This window comes from Myotis daubentonii, chromosome 5 (genome assembly GCF_963259705.1).
Source record: "Myotis daubentonii chromosome 5, mMyoDau2.1, whole genome shotgun sequence".
Taxonomy (NCBI): Eukaryota; Metazoa; Chordata; class Mammalia; order Chiroptera; family Vespertilionidae; genus Myotis; species Myotis daubentonii.
Window position 1 is genome coordinate 30,006,595 of NC_081844.1, and position 13,610 is coordinate 30,020,204.

At 46.7% G+C, this 13,610-nt stretch overlaps 1 protein-coding gene across 21 annotated transcripts in view; it reads left to right on the forward strand.

Annotated features, from left to right (window-relative positions):
- RANBP3 (RAN binding protein 3) overlaps positions 1-13,610 on the forward strand; it is a 62,232-nt gene that overhangs the window by 7,992 nt on the left and 40,630 nt on the right. The gene's annotated exons all lie outside the window — the stretch shown is intronic.

A 13,610-nucleotide genomic window follows, 5' to 3' on the forward strand; every position in this document is an offset into this window, starting at 1 on the left:
CACTACATTCGCTCTCACTCTCCCAAAGAAAATTTGAAATTGCAGAGATAGTAGTTACTTCATGCACATGTTTAGAAGGTAGGCCTTGTTTCTGCAGTAAGTTTAAAATACCTTGGCTAAACTAAACTCGCCTAGGTTTGCCACACAGAGTCTCCAGAATTTGTTGACCCAGAATCAATGCCTGCCCTGCATCTGTAACAACAGGGTAGGAGAGGGGAAAACAGTTCTTGAGTGTTTGGCTTTCTCCACTGAGCAAGAGCTCAGGGGATCTAAGGGTCCAGGGTCTGGGTTATTCATCATTACCATTTGGGAGATTCGGGAACACCCTGCTTGTGGAGTCTTCTTGTCAGTGGAGCAAGAGTTATTACAGCTGCCAGCAAGACAGGCCTTCATAGCCTCATTTACAGTCATCTCCATCCCCACACCTAAGAGACCAACAGGCTCTGTCTTCAAAATATTCAACTCCACCCACTTTGCCCTGTCTCCAAGGCCACAAGACTAGCCTGAACCACCATTGTCACTGCCATTTCTCACCTGGATGACTCCTGGAGGCACCTCACTGGTCCCCTTGCATCTACTCCTGCCTCCCTGAGATCTCACCTCCCAAGATGATCTTCCCCTACATTTTACGTACAAAACTTTTCTTACACACATGAGAGGTAGAATCACATAAGGACTACTGCCAGGGTGGATCTTTTAAAAATATAAACCAGGCCCTGGCCAGGAGGTTCAGTTAAAGCATCATTCCGTGCACCAAACGGTTGCAGGTTCAATTCCCAGTCAGGGCACAGACCTGGGTTATGGGTTCCATCCCTGGTCGGGGTGCATATGGAGGCAACTGATTGATTTAAAATACCTTGGCTAAACTAAACTAGGTTTGCCACACAGAGTCTCCAGAATTTGTTGACCCAGAATCAATGCCTGCACTGCATCTGTAACAACAGGGTAGGAGAGGGGAAAACAGTTTTTAGTGTTTCAATGTGTTTCTCACATCAGTGTTTCTCTCTAAACTCAATAAACGTATCCTCAGGTGAAGATCATTCATATACATATATATATATGGTATACACACATATATACATATCCTATATAATAAAGAGCTAATATGCTAATGGTCGTGATGCCCTCACGCTGTAACAATGGCACATCTCCCACTGGAGATGTGCCCGCAACCCAGGTACATGCCCCTGACCGGAATCGAACCCGGGACCCTTCAGTCCGCAAGCCGACGCTCTATCCACTGAGCCAAACCGGTTTCGGCAACAATGGTTCGTCAGGAGGCTGCATGCACGACAGGGCGGAGCCGCTGCGATGCTCCAGAGACAGAGCAGAAGCAGGGAGGTGCCCGGAGGAGGCAGAACCATCCCATGGCAGGGTGGGCGGGGGTGAGAGCCCGTGGCGCCCCCCTCACCAGTCCTTCGCCACCCACCACTTGCACTCAGCGCGCCCGCTGCCCATCTGCCAGGGGAAGGAGCGCAGCGCACGTGCCTCCAGGAAGCAGCGCTCGAAACTCGGCAGCAGGCGGGAGGCTTCTATGCTCTCCTCCATCACCATGTGAGGCAGAGCCTCTGCGTTGCTCCAGAGATGGGGTGGAAGCGGGGAGGCGCCCAGAGGAGTCAGGACCAGCCCAAGGCGACTTGCGGGACCGAGGGTGGGGCCAGGCACGCTCAAGCTCTGTGTGGAGAGGTTAGGGTGTCAAGGTGGGGTGGCGGGCGGATGGGCGGGGCTGCGCAATTTTGTGTGCCAGGTCACGTGTGTGTGTGTGTGTATCAGTCCATACGGTGTGAGTATATTAGCTCTTTATTATATAGGATACACACACACACACACACACACACACACACACACACACACTAGAGGCCCAGTGCACGAAATTTGGTCACTGTCGGGGCGTGGGTCCCCTCAGCCCAGATTGTGAGAGGACACAAGTCGGGCCGAGGGATACAATCGGGGCCGGGGAGGGATGTGGTAGTTTGGCCAGCCAGGGAGGAACTGTGGGAGGGCTCCAGGGCGTGTCTGGCCCTTCTCGCTCAGTCCCAGTCGGCCAGACCCCAGCTGCAAGCTAGCCTACCGGTTGGAGCGTCTGCCCCCTGGTGGTCAGTGTACATCATAGCGAGCAGTTGAGCAGCCTTAGCATATCATTAGCATATTACACGTTGATTGGTTGAATGGCCGACCGGAAAACTGGACACTTAGCATATTAGGCTTTTTTATTATATAGGATACACACACTCACACACCAGATTCTGTCACTCTCCTGCTTGGAGTCCATCAGCCTCCCTTTAGACTAGAGAGATCCAGACTCCTCATCACAGTACCCCCTCAAAACCTCACCTCCCACCTTTCCCTGTGGAAACTCTCAGTCATGTTGACCTCCAGGTTCTTTCTGTCCGTAGGACTTTCATACTTGGGGTTCCCTCTGCTCAGTATATTTGGCCTTCACCTCTTTATTGTCTGAGATTCGGATGATACCTCAGAGAGTCCTTTCCCACCCACTCACCCTATACCCTTCTACCCAGTCATTCTTTCCAACCCCCTGCTTTATCTTTCTTATAGCACCTGTCTCCAGAATTATTTCATTATCCCTCACACCTTTGGGTACTTGTTTTCTGTTGCCATTAGAGAGCTGTGACCATGCTCAGCATGGTGCCTGGCATGTAGCAGGTGCTCATAAATCATGCATCTGGGAACAAGACTTGGCTAATTGGCCCTCCATCAGGCCAGATCAATGAGATCTCAGCCTCAGAAGGACTTGAGGGGTTTGAACTACTAAGCATTTGTGTTGAGGTGCCCAGCATCCATGCAGCTCTCAGAAGGGACTAAGCCAGTGATGGCGAACCTTTTGAGCTCGGCGTGTCAGCATTTTGAAAAACCCTAACTTAACTCTGGTGCCGTGTCACATATAGAGATTTTTTGGTATTTGCAACCATAGTAAAACAAAGACTTATATTTTTGATACTTATTTTATATATTTAAATGCATTTAACAAAGAAAAATCAACCAAAAAAATGAGTTTGCGTGTCACCTCTGACACGCGTGTCATAGGTTCGCCATCACTGGACTAAACCCTCCTTCAAATGTGAGGGTATCATTGTTGAGGGCCTGAGAGCCCATGCTTTAGGGTGGCATCAAAGTATTTGCAGTCGTCTATGTATAATTATGACGGTAATAATGCCAACGTGGAATTCATATTCTGTGCCAGCCACTTTCCAGTCACTTTATACGCATTTCATTTAATCTTTCCCAAAACTGCCTGGGGTGTAGGTACCATCCCTGTTGGACAAAGGACAGTATACAAAGAAAGTGAGTTAACTTGCCCAGCCACAAATGGTTGAGGCCAGTTGGAATGCACACAAAAACCAGAGCCCTCATTCCCGAATGTTACCCGTTTGGGTCTGCAACCTCAGCAGAAGTTCTGTAGTCCTTAGATTTCCTTCCTGTGAGGGGATTTCTGTTGTCTACTGGAACTTTTCTCCAGTCTTCAGCCACTTTTACTTCACCTCAGCTGCTCTGGATGTCACCCTATCTAGTGACAGAATAGAGAGGTGCTGTCAACGCTGGATCCCTGAATTTATCAGCAGTTTTAGGTGAAGTTTCTGACTTTGTATGACTTATTTAATAGGTTTGTGGGGGTTTTCTTGAAGTCAAGCCACAGAGGTACCTAAAGTAACAAGGTCTTCCCTCAGCATCTTAGTCTGGGTGGGTGGGGCAGAAGTAGAGGGTTTGGCTACAGCGCTGATAAGCAGAAGAAGGCAGACTGCTGCTTAGCCCAAGGTGTGGTTCGGGACATGTGAGGTATCTAGCTCCCTCGGAGAGTCAGGCTTAGGGTTCTGATCCCACCTTTGCCACTTACCAGCTTTGAGACTTCAGGCAAGGCACTTGTATGCCCAAGGGTTCTCAGTTTTGTTTCATGATTTGAAAATCAGAGATGATAATACATACGCCACGGGGTTGTGATGACATTCAATGAAACTGAGTGTATAAAGTACTTGCCACTGGGTCTAGTAAAGGCCATTCAACAATTATTAGTTGCTTGTTCCTCCTTACCACTGTTAGAAATATAGGAGTCTGGCAGTAAGATGAGAGCAATAAAAAATGTTTTTGATTTCAATAGTTGAGGGCAATGCTCCAAAGAACATTTCGGGGGTGGCAGGGGGGATGCATAAAATAAAAGCCAGCATTATCTCCCTAAAACTGTGCCCCCTATGACCTCCATTAGATCAGTTGAGAGTGGCCTGAGGAGAAATATATTTGAGTATCCAAAAAAGAATTCAGGGGCCCACTACCATCCAGTAGCAGGGCTGAGCGGTCACTGAGCATGTGGCACACTAGAGAGAGGCATCACCCAGCAACAGCATGATTGAGATCAGTGTCATTCTTCACCAAAGAATTAGTTTGTGAACAGAGCTGACACAAGTGACGAGTTCTCCTTTATGTTGCTGCACAGAACTGTTTATAATAATTCCTGAGAAAAGAAATGACTTGAAGGGCTGTGATGGTGTCACAGGATTAAAGTAGTTGCCACGTATTAATAATTATTTGTGTTGGCAAGATGCTTTCCATATTTTTTGCACAGATAAGATTAAGACACATCAGCCCAGGATTAAAGCTCATTTTAAACAAGTACCTTGCTGACATTTTTAGACAGGAATTCCAAGTGGCTTTCCAGAAGGGGGCTGTTTCCTGGCAGGTGTTCAAGCCATCATTTAGGAGGGGAATAAACAGAACAGGAAAGATAATCCAGATTCCCTTCTCTGTGTGTTTTCCTAGATCTGCATATTTTCTTCTATTTAGTTTAACAGAGATCCTCAAAGACAAAGGTTGGGAGGCAGCCACTGGGGGGTGCCAAAGCTTGTCACAGGACAGTCTGCCTTTGGTAATTTGTGTATGCTAACACAGCGTGAAGAAGGAGAATTTATGTGGAAGGGAGGAGTGAAGAGAATGTGTGTTTTCAGCTTGGAATCTGAATGTGTTACGCAAAGCATTTCATAGTTAAACATTTGACCAATGAAGACCATGCAATTTGTTTCACCACTAAGTGTGCATCTTGGGATGTGTATTCATTCTTTCCTTGAAGATTCAATGGATTAGCTGTTGTCTAAGTGCACACTTGTCACATTATTTGTTGAAAGCATTGGGCCCACCCCAAAACTCATCACTTGCTCTCTAGTTTCTTTTATTTGATTTCAGAAAGGAAAGGAAAGGAAAGGGAGAGAGAGATAGAAGCATCAGTGATGAGAGAGAATCATTGATCAGCTGCCTCCTACAAGCCTCCACCGGGGATCGAGCCCACAACCCGGGCATTTACCGTGACTGGGAATGGAACCATGACCTCCTGGTTCATAGGTTGACACTCAACCACTGAACCATGCCAGCCAGGCCCCTTCTAGTTTCTTTTGTACTACTCTATAAATGTTTATACAGAATGTTAACTGACAGCTGCTTTATTCCTAATGTTATTTCCCAAAAGAAAAGTGTGTCTATTTCTTCACTTGAAGGCCCGCCTAAGCAGAAAAGATGGGAGAAAGCAAACTGGGGTCGTGACTTTTCCCTTTTGCACTTGTGCATAGATAGCAGTATAGCTCAGCTGTGTGGGCTTCAGAGTCAGGTCCACCTGGGTTGGAGACCTGTTCCCACCTTGAAGGAGTCACTGAGCCCCTCTGAGTCTCCATTTCCTGTTCTATAAAATAAGGACATTGGAATGACCTACTTCCTAAGGTGGTTGTGAAGATTCAGGATAATGCTTCAGATAAAGCACCCTGCCTAGCCCATAAATACTGGGAGCTAAATGACTGTGACATGTATGAAATCATCCTGGGGTTTTAGGAAACCCCATTTGGGAATGTCCTTGCTCTGAATAACTTGGCAAAGGCTGAGGAAAGTCTAAAGATGGGATTCCCAAGACCTCTGTTACCTTGGAGGTTGGAAAACACTATTCTACCCAGAGCCACCTTTGGGGTCCAAGTGAAATCCTGGCTCTCCATTCTCCTCTACAAGGAAGGACTCTGCATCCTTTCCTCAGCCACCCTTTCCTTTGGGGTTCTTCCTTCTTAGACTGGCTTTGGGGCAGTGCCCCTCTTCATCCACCTTCCTTGCTGCCTCTGAAATATACACATAACTCCTTTAATCTTAAGGGTTTTCCAGCAATCAATCTCTGAGCAATGAAGACACAGATAAAACCCTTGAATCCAGTCCCTGGCCTACTATTAGGGGTGGTATTAGGAAGCCCACTATTTTAATTCTCTCAAGTGTGGGGCTGTTTAAACCTTTTCTCCTCCTCCCTAGCTGGTTTGGCTCAGTGGATAGAGCGTCAGCCTGTGGACTGAAGGGTCCCAGGGTCAGTTCCGGTCAAGGGCATATGGCTGGGATGCGGGCTCAATCCCCAGTAGGGGGTGTGCAGGAGGCAGCCAATCAGTGATTCTCATCATTGATGTTTCTATCTCTCTCTCCCTCTCCCTTCCTCTCTCAAATCAATAAAAATATATATTTTTATTTTTTTTAATGTATTTTATTAATTTTTTTACAGAGAGGAAGGGAGAGGGATATAGAGTTAGAAACATCGATGAGAGAGAAACATCAATCAGCTGCCTCATGCACACTCCCTACTGGGCATGTGCCTGCAACCAAGGTACATGCCCTTGACTGGAATCGAACCTGGGACCCTTGAGTCCGCAGGATGACTATCCACTGAGCCAAACCGGTTAGGGCAAAATATATTTATTAAAAAAAAACATTCTCCTCCTGTTGACCCTCCTTACCCACTATTAGAGGAGGTAGTTTATGAGCCCTCTCCCTGACAAAGACATTGTAAACTAAAACTATGGACCTGACTTTTGGGGTGGGACTTTTAGTGCTCCCAACTCTTGCACCTAAGCCATCTGAGGACTTTCTCTAGGCTCCGGGGCCCCAGTAGTTTCTGCTTTAGGAGAAGGACAACCTCCTTGGAAACCTTCCCGCCCAGAAACCTACTTCCCTGTAGGCTCCTTGAGTGAGGAGGGAGTCTGCATCTCAGGGATCCCCACCATCTTTCAAGCCACCTTTGGCTCATTTCCTGAAGAAAGGAACTGCCTCACATCAAAATTTACAACTAAAATACAGAACAACCATCATTCAGAACCACCTGAAATCTAGCTGAGCCACTGGGCTCTACAGGACACCTACTTTACACAAGGTGACTCTACCAAATCCCAAAGTCATAGCAGCTCTACCTAATACATAGAAACAAACACAGAGAAGCAGCCAGAATGCAGAGACAAACATGTCACAAATGAAAGGACAGGAGAAATGTTTAGAAAAATAACTAAATTAAATGGAAGCAAGGAAACTACCAATGGTTATAAGGATACTCAAGAAACTTAATGAGAACTTCAAGAAACGTAGTGAGAATTTAAGGAACTTTGTGAGAACATCAACATAAAAAAGGGTCAGTCGGAAATGAAATATACACTAACTGAAATAAAGAATAATTTACAGGGATCGACAGTAGAGGATGCCAAGAATCAAATCAAGAATTTGGAAGATAAGGAAGCAAAAAACACCCAATCAGAACAGAAAAAGAAAACAAAAATATGAAGATAGTATAAGGAGCCTCTGGGACAACGTTAAGCAAACCAACATTTGCATCGTGGGCATTCGAGAAGGAAATCAAAAACCTATTTGAAAAAAAGTGACAAAAAAAACTTCCCTTACCTGGTGAAAGAAATAGCCATACAAGTCCAGGAAGCACAGAGTTCCAAGCAAGATGAACCCAAAGAGGCCCACACCAAGATACATCATTTAAAAATGCCAAAGGTTAAAGGCAGAGAGAGACTCTTAAAAGCAGCAAGAGAAAAGCAGTTAGTTACAAGGGAGCTCCCATAAGACTATCAGCTGATTTTTCAATAAAAACTTAGCAGGCCAGAAGGCAGTGACAAGAAATATTCAAAGTGATTAAATGCAAGGATCTACAACCAAGATTACCCAGAAAAGCTATCATTTAGAATTAAAGGTCAGATAAAGAGCTTTCCAGACAAGGAAAAGCTAAAGGAGTTCACCACCACCAAACCAGTATTAGATGAAATGTCAAAGGGTCTTCTTTAAGAAGAAAAAGAACAAATAAAAGATACGCATATCTATCAACAATTGAATCTAAAGATCAAAATTAAATGAGCAAGGAATCTAATGAACAAAATAAACTGATAAATAAAATAGAACCAGAGTCATAGAAATGTGGAACAAAACAGACTGAAAAATCTCAGAGGGAAGGGATGGGGAACCAGAAGAGATTAACCAAAGAACCTATATATGCATTACGTTATGGACACAGACAATAGGGTAGTGAAGGCAGGAACTGGGTGGAGAGGGGCAGGGGGAGGGAGGGCAAGACCTATAATATTCTCAACAATAAAGGTGTGTTTAAAAAAAAAAAAAAGGAACTGCCTGAGTGTGATTGGTGCTTACCTTCCAGGAACTATGCTCAAACGTGCCATGTGAATATGCAGACCTCAGATCTAGCGAAGGAAGAGTGTGCCTTTTATTTATATCGCCCTGGGCTTCAGTGGTCTGTTTTCCCAACTGTCCTTAAGGGTCTGAAGTCTGTCTACTGGTGCCACCTTAACCTTCAGGTATATCCAGTGCTCCTTGCTCTCTGCTGCCTCATTTCTCCCTGCTCCAGGTTACCTAGTTAAATGCTGTTCGTCCTTCCACTTAAATGGTACTTTCTCCAAGAAGCTCTCCCCAATTCACTCCCTTTTTTGCAGGCTCATCATCTTGAGTGCTCACCACAAGCTCTGTGCTGTAAGTCCCTTCTATGCATCCTGTGTCATAACATTCAACTAAGTCTGACATCATGTTCTGGGAGGCAGGGGACATGTCTCTGTGTCACCATCACACTTTGGAAGCCAGTATGATGCCTGGCGCACAAGTGGGTACTTGGGTGTGTGGAATTGTTGAAGGTTGTAGTTGCCAATGAATGTTATGATTGAATCTGTGAACATAGCAAGTGGTATAGCTGGGGAAATGGGTCCCAGGCTGGAATGACTGGGCGAAGCACCCTGACAGTCATAGTCATGTCAGCAATGCCTCTGGAAGCAGGGCCCTGAGAGCCGAAATTGGCAACTTTCTGTGCCTGAACTTAAACTATCCGTGCCCATCACAGGGACTGCAAAGACTAGATTCAATACACAGACCCTGCCCTCGGAGATCAAAACTGGGCTGAACCATTTTGCATCTGAACTTCACAGTTAGATGGAAGATGACAGAGGACAGAGGGAAAGCTGGTGCTGTGTGCCAGGATGTCATCAGGGGCTCGCTCCTTACAGCTTCTGGCCAATGAGACCCGCTCCCTCCACACAGTTTGCCTAGGCCTGAACTTTGCTCCACTGGGTTGTGATCGTTATCTGGGATCACAGTTGGGCTTGAGCTGGTGGATAGCTGAGGAAGGGCACTTAGAAAAGGATGCAGGAGGCATTTGAATTGAGTAGTAGCCATCTTGGACTTGTCATGTAGCACTTAGAAAGCTGCTGTGAGGCCGAAGTACCAGACACATCCCAGACAGTAGAGCCTTTGCCACCCAGAGGTGGGGCTATTGTTTGAGGTGACTTGGGGGCTCTGAATCCCGTCCCGCTGCACACACTAGCATGTGCCATAGTCACCCATGGAACACAGTTCTCAAGCCTTGTCTGAAGGTGTTCTGGGAAGGGAGGCTTCCCTGGTCAAACAACTTTGGGCAATATTTGGTTAAATAGATTTCTTTACTGTTTTCTTTCTCTTTTTTGTTACTCCTCACCCGAGGATATTTTTTCCATTGATTTCTTTTTTAAAGAAAGTGGAAGGAAGAGAGGGAGGGAGAGAGACATCAGTGTGAGAGAGACACATTGATTGGTTGCCTCCTACATGGCGCCTAGCTGGGGATCAAACCTGCAACCCAAATGCATGCCCTTGACCAGGAATCGAACCTGTGCCCGGGCCAAAGCTCTAACCATTGTGCACACTAGCCAGGGCATTGTTGGTTTTCTTTTTTTTATTAATTTTTTATTTTTATTCATTTCCAAGAGGAAGGGAGAGGTAGAGAGAGATAGAAACATCAATGATGAGAGAATCATTGATCAGCTGCCTCCTGCATGCCCCCCACTGGGGATTGAGCCTACAACCAAGTCATGTATGTACCCTTGACCAGAATCTAACCTGGTACCCTTCAGTTCACAGGCCGACGCTCTAGCCACTGAGCCAAACCAGCTAGGGATTTTTTTTTTTTCCTCACCTGAAGATATTTCTCCATTGATTTTTAGTGAGAGTGGAAAAGAGAAGGAAAGATAGAGAGAAATATCAATGTGAGAGAAACACATCTATTGGTTGCCTCCTGCATGAGGGCCCAGGCCTGGGAGGACCCTACAACCAAGATACGAGATAGGTGCCCTTGACTGGAATAGAGCCCTGGACCCTTCAGTCCGAAGGCTGATGCTCTATTCACTGAGCCAAACCGGCTAGGGTAGTGGTCGGCAAACTGCGGCTCGGCATACTGTGGCTCACGAGCCACATGCGGCTCTTTGGCCCCTTGAGTGTGGCTCTTCCACAAAATACCACATGTGGCCACGCATGTACAGTGCGATTGAAACTTCGTGGCCCATGCTCAGAAGTCGGTATTTTGTGGAAGAGCCACACTCAAGGGGCCAAAGAGCCACATGTGACTTGCGAGCCGCAGTTTGCCAACCACGGGGCTAGGGCCACCCTTTATTTTCTTAATCCTTCCTGTGCTGATGTGTCAAGCTAATGCTCCGGCTGAGCTGCTTTTTTACAAACTGATTTCATCAGGGAGCATCTCACAGAACAAAAACACCTGATTGGCAGAATCTGAATTGAATCGTCTGCATGTGATTAACATTGTAATATCTTAGGTCTTTGTGGTGGCCTGGGTCTCTAGAAATTTCTGGTGTCTGGGCTAGGAGTTCAAGCAGATCATAGAAGCCTCATTGCTTGACAACCAGAAACTGTTTGGTGATGGGGTACAGTTTTTAAAAACCATCTGTGACTACTCTGATAAGTGCAGAACCATCCTACTTGGAAGGGGTGCATATTGTTATTTTGTACTATCAGTACTAATTTGCAATTTATGGACTTCTGGTCTTATTGGAGCTGAGTGGAAATGAAATATGTGTAACTCTGATGCTTTGTTTGGTGGAGAGCTGACTGGCTAAAGTTCATTGTTACGTTTTAGTACAGTGGTTGTGTTTGTCATGACTGCCAGACCTACCCTCAGTGGGGGGTCCCAGTGGGACCCCAGGTGGGCTGTCAAAGCACTTGCTGCTTCCCCAGTCGTAGCCATGGGGACAATGAGGGACATTTCATTTACTCTGTAACTGCTTAGTGAGCATATATTTCATGTGTGGCTCTAAAGATATTGATGTGAACACAAAAAGGCCTCACTTATGCGGAGTTTATATTCCTGGGGTAGATGCTGCCAGTGAGCAGATAAATAACCCACTGCAAGCTCTGGGCCTTGTATACAAACACACTCCTCCCTTTAAATTGGGTGTTTTACCCTAAAGTTTTCTGCCCCCAGCTTGTTCCCATTTTTCCAGTGGTGCCTTGCATGGAATAAGGGTTTAATAGATATTTGTGATTACATAGCAGCTAGTGTTATGCACATGAAGAAGTACAGAGGGAGTTTAGTTCGAACATTTATTGAATGATCGTATATGATGTACATTGGGTGGCAGGCTGGGGATGCAGAGCTGTTTTGGATGCTGTGTCAGTAGTCTCCCAGTCTCCTTGACAAGTAGCCTAGGTAGGATCAATGCAGGATATAAACCAGAGCATGCTTTGGGAGCACAGTTCAAACTAGGGGCTTCCTGAAGGAGATGGTATCTATACATGAATGAGTGTTGACTAAGGGAAGAGAAAGTGAGAATAGTGTTCTAGGTGGAGGGACTAAATCAGGCAGAAGTCCAGAAGTGTGACAGAAGCATGGGGTGTACAAGGGACAGTGCCACAGTAATGTCAGGTGGGGATGGCCTGTGTGAAGGAGCTCCAACCCTAGTCTGGGAGGGCATTGCAGAGTTTTAAGCATGTGTTTCACACCATGGTTCTGGGTGCTCTGCAAAAGCCGGACTTAAGAGGGTAAAAATAGAGACAAAAAAGGTCTGAACTGAGATGGTGGTGGCAAGGGTGGATCTGTTTGAATCTCAGCTGGTGATCCTGTTCTTTGGGTGGCTGAGTTCAGAGCTCAGACCCCATGGTCCCCTCCATAACCTCTCACTGCCCCAGCTTAGCAACATGCCAGTTGTGGTACAGAATTGTTCTTCAGATGGGACCTCTCCCAGCTAATGCCTGGACCCTGCCACATGGTCCTGTCCTGTCCTGTCCCAGGCTGCCCGCAGTTACCCTCCTTTGTGCCTGCAGATCAGAAAGTTCTTCCTCTGCTGTCCAAATGGTTCTCTCTTCATCTAGTCTCTCTTCATCTAGCCTGGCAGTCGTTTTCTGTAGTGCCCTCTCCCCTTGCTCATCCCTTCATCAGATATTTGTTGAATCCCTTCTGGTTGCCAAGTAATGTTGTCACACCACAGGACAGGGAGGGGGAACCGGCAGTCTCCAGTCTCCTAGAGTTGACATCTTAGTAGGGGAAAGAGACCATAAACCCATAAATACATAGTGTATCAGCTGTTGATTTCTGCTGTGAGGCCAGTCCAAGGTTTCTCCTAGGAAGTATAGCGTGAGTTTAGTGAAGTCTGCAACCTCTCAGGCTGGAGGCTGTTGGAGACAAGGGGCAGAAATCAAGCTCAGAGTGCCTTACACAAAAATCAGCTTCTGTTGACTTAGCTGAAAAGTCTTGGGGGTGGGGTTAGCTGTGGGCTGGCTGGACCCTGGGCCTCCAGCGATGGGATTCAGTTTCCTCCCCTGCTTCCTGTTGGATTGGCTCTAGTCTAAGGTCTCTTTTGATGACAGGGTTACCTCCCACCAGCTCAGCAGAGAGAGAGCTCCCCTTCCCCAGTAGCTCCAACAAAATTCCTGGACCTGAATCTCATTCACCATCAGCAGCCTGGCCTTATTCAAGGGTCACAGTGTCCCCTGGGGCCAGGACGAGGCTCCATCTGAAACACAGAGGTGGGGGAGGAGTGCTTCCCTGAAGAAAATGAGGGGTTGGGGTGCTGGGCTGGCCAAAACCCTGGCTTCTCCCTGTGCACCTCAGTGCCTTGTTGCTGGCCAGGAGTTGAAGACAGAGGCGAGGCGGGGGCCTGGACCTCCAGCCCTTCATGCTGGGTTTGTGGTTTATAGGGCAGCACCGGAACGTCTCTGGGATTTCCCGTAGTAGACAAGTGTAAATAAGCCGCTGCCATCCCCAGAGTCCCTCCAGCATTTCTTTGCTGTCATTTATTGTCTAGCATAGGCCTGTCCATTCATTCATTCATCCACCCATCCTGGTTTGTCAGACAGCAACTATGCGCTGTGCCAGGAGATGACTGCTTAGGGTAGCATGGAAACCTTGGTGGTGACCCTTACTCTCCTCCCTTTTGCACTTTGGTCTCATACATGTCATTCACCCGTGTCCATTGTGGGCTTGCACAGTGAGGACTGTTGTGACTCTAACTCGGTTATGGTGCAGCTTCAATGAGCGTGGCAGTGGGAATGGTCAC